Here is a 3,996-nt window from a genome sequence, read left to right on the forward strand (position 1 = left end):
AGACTTAAATCTTCATACCCATTTGAATGCAAGCTCATTTAGGTATAAATTTCTATCTCTTGATGTGTGGCTAAAACCCCCAATTCTTGGGGTGTGATTTAGCGAATATGGGTTAAGATAATTGTTGGGTCTTGCTTGCTGATAGTTTAAATGTAGTTTAATGGTAATTTCTTCTAGTAGTTGTGGTTGAATCTAATGTATTTGTAGTTGCAAATACAAGTTCATTCATGTTTTTTCAGCTTGCTCGAGAGAGAAGTCACGAAACCAAGACTACTAGATTGATGGCCTAAGGAGTGGGTCGACATGAGGCTCAGCCCGAGAGGGTGAGCCCTAGTCCTATATCCTAACACTCAGCTCGAGAGAGTGAGTGGGGTAAGGCGTAGGTTGGTATTTATGCGGCCAGTGGGTGTCCGAAAGGAACCCATTTGAAAAGGGTAAGTTGCTCGAGAGAGAACTTATTTCCACATTAAGCTTAACCTAGTGACTATTACTCTATAAATTTTCTATCGAAAACATGTATCCAATACTTTAGATTAACCCGTATTCTGGTCACATCCCAAGAATCCCACTCTCATTGTTAGATTTTCTTGTTAATCTTGCAATTTTTTTGCTTACTTGTGTTAAAACCCCCAATTTGATATTTGACACTTTTGTGTCACCCTCTTTATTTACTATGTTTTTACTCATTAATGTCTTTAGCTACGACTAATTAGAATGTTATTCTAATTTGCTATTAATTCTCAAAACCACTCCCTTCGGACGATCCCAACCCTTGGTTGGGTTACTATACTGTTGCACGATCGTAGACACCCGAACTGTAAGACGTGTCGTTGATTACGCAAACATCAAAATGGCCTCGCTGTCAGGGAGTGGTGTTATTTGGGAATTCTTAGTTAAGTATAATTTCTATTTTTAACAGTTGTAGTTTTACTAAGTTAATTTTTAGTTTTGTTTTGCTTGTTTGTGTGTTGAAACAGGAAGAATGAGTGTGAATGATGACAAAGGTCCCAAATGGACCAAATGCTATCTTCTTTCTACCTAGAGTCAAAAGAGGGGTGGCCTCATGAAAATGAGGCAAACCTTACTAATGGAACTTGAGTGAGGAGTTGCGTCTTGCCACAACGTTAAATAAGGCGCTTCTTGGGAGGCAACCCAAGGTTTTACTGCTTTATTTTTGGTTTAAGAAATAATGGTGTGTTGTTTGTGTAGGTCAAAGTTTGGAAAGTGAGTGAAAAGTGCAAATGGGTGAGCCAAAGGTCCAGTCGGCGCATCGCCGAAGAAGTCGGCAACCCCGACTTAGACCGCCGTTGGACTAAAGACAAATTCAAAATGGAGTCTGTAAAACTCGGTGTGCCCAAGAACTTATTGGCGAATCGCCGACCTGGTCAGCGATTGCGATCTAGTCTGCCGTTTGGACTTCTTATTTAACTAGAGGTCCAGTAAAACTCGGAGAGGTATATATCCACTCAGCGAGTCGTCGAATGGATCGGCGACCACGACTAATGTCGCCGAATGGGCAAGAATTGGACAATTTCTTAATAGGCCAAAGGTTTAAACTTCAAACTCTTTCACTTTCCATCGCTTTTAATCTTCCAAATCTCGCACCTAGTTAGTACTTTAAATATTTTTACATTCGATAAGTATTTTGGTTGTGGATTTGTGCTCGCAGTTGGATTTCATTGCCACCTAGCATTTCAAAGTACTTTAATCGGCACAAAGGTTGGTTTTCCGAACACCGAGTTTACTTTCAAAAATTTGGTACTCATTTGTAATGATCATATTGTATTGTCGTGTGTTGGTCCTTCTGAGGTTACTCCGGGCACTGAGTCCCCGACAGATGGAGCAACTACGTAGACTTGATCCCTCTTTACCTCCCTTTTGTTTTTCTCTATTTATACTTTTGGATACTTTCATTTGCATTTGAGGACAAATGTTTTTATTTTTAGTGGGGTGAGGCTCACCTTTGTGTGTTGTTTTGAATGTTGTCTTGCGTACATATTTGGGTTGTTTTGCTTGAAATTGTTTTATACTGCTTGTGTGAATGATTGAGCTTATGGCTCCTTTTGTTTTTAATTGCAAAACGATTTTGACCTTTCCAAAATTTTTTGAATTTTTCGCACATTTTCGCCACCCGCTATATGCTCTTGAATGTGGCCTGTTCTTTTGCAAAAATTTGAGTTCCGGTTCCGATCAATACCTATGACTTGAATAGTGCTCTCAATCGAACAAACATGAATGTACGGCTACGACGAGACCAAATGAAGTTGGATAGACAATATGTGAATTCTTTGCATCTCGTTGTGATTAGCCATTTATCAAATTGATTCTCTTGTGATGACCGTTGCACACTAGCTAAAGTGTGGAGTCTTGTTTGACTTTAGTGTCAATGCCTTGTGTGATGAGTTTACTTTGAACCATGCATGAATACACCTAAAATTTGCCCCGTTAGTCTGGTTGATTAAGTAAGGCTTGCTCTTGAGATGATCATAGGCAACTTTAAAGAGTGTGAGCCAATTTGACATATACCTCTTTTGTGGCCTACCCGTGAGTGTGTGAACCTCTCTTGAACACCCCTTGAACCTTACCTTTCTTTGGAAGAAACCTGATGAAACCTAGACCTTTCTTAATTCACTACCTATAATCCTCTTGATTTGTGGTTTAGTGAATAGTCAACTTAGAACAAAATCCTAAGTTGGGGGTGTGGTGAAAAGGGAAAGGGAAAATCAGGAAGTGCAAGAAAAGTCTCCCTTAACACATGGTGTTGCGAAAAATGGAAACCCCCCATATAAAAAAAAAAGAAGAAAAAGAAAGAGAAAAGAAAAGAAATGAAAAAGAAAGTAGTGGAATAAAGTACAAAACAAATTAGGTATCCAAGCAATCCATGGAGAGTGAATAATAGGATGACTTATGAGCACTAGAAGAAAAATTGATGAAGGAAGAGAAAATGATGTGTTGAGAGCACCACATTTCATGAGGATGAAAAGTCACTGAGCCTAAATGACCATACCTTTGCACTCAGCTCCATTACAAGCCTTGAAAAGACCTTTGTGATCTTGAGTAAGCTGAACCAAATGTTAACTGGAAAATACGGGCAAACCTATGGGTGAAAACATGCATTGTGTTCCTCGTTTTGAGTGCGAGCGTTGCATCTGATTCCAAAGCTTTAAATTGTGAAACCTTTTGTGTGAATATGGAATCATTCTTTGTGTAAGGGCATTTGAACACTATAGTTGAGTTTGATCTTGCATTTGAAGCAAGTATTGTGAGCACATACCTCGTAGGGATCACCCTTTGACGAAATCCACAAGCTAAACTTGACGATCTTGACGAATCTTGCTTTCTTTTCTCCTTTCTCCTCTTTTCTCCTCTCTCCAAGCCCTGGCGTGAAGTTCACTTTTTATAAACTGACTAAAATCTGACATTACCCCAATTAAACTCCTAAGAATGAATTAATTAAGTTGGGTAAGGAAAAGACCAAACTACCCTTCTAAAATCCGGTTTTAGACTTTCCTTATTCGAACAACCCAACTTCCAAAGGGAATGACTCACTCATACGAACTCGGAATCGCACAAACTCATTGGCGTTGGAAAGATAATTCAAAGATCTTTCCTACCATATCTATAAGTACACCTAAATCATCTTGAGCAAGGAGTTATGGTCGTTTGAAGTTGACCAAAAACTCATTTTTCCTAACTTAACAAAATTTCCAGATTTTCATTCTTTCCAAAAATGACTATTTCCAATTATTAGCTTCTTCCTAGTTATTTCAAATTGCGAGATGTTACAATATATGCCTAATACACTCAAATTACACCTTCCTAAAGAAGCATAAGCGATCGTTATCAAGTAAAGAACCCAACTTGTAGGTTGGGGTTGATCCCACGAGGAAAGTGGTTTAGACTTTACTTTAACCGACAATTATATTCAATTAGCCAAAGTACTTCCAGAAACAAGAAATAAAAAAGGGGGGATTTGTGAAACAAATTGTAAGAATT

This window comes from Solanum tuberosum, unplaced genomic scaffold (assembly GCF_000226075.1).
Source record: "Solanum tuberosum cultivar DM 1-3 516 R44 unplaced genomic scaffold, SolTub_3.0 scf00612, whole genome shotgun sequence".
Taxonomy (NCBI): domain Eukaryota; kingdom Viridiplantae; phylum Streptophyta; class Magnoliopsida; order Solanales; family Solanaceae; genus Solanum; species Solanum tuberosum.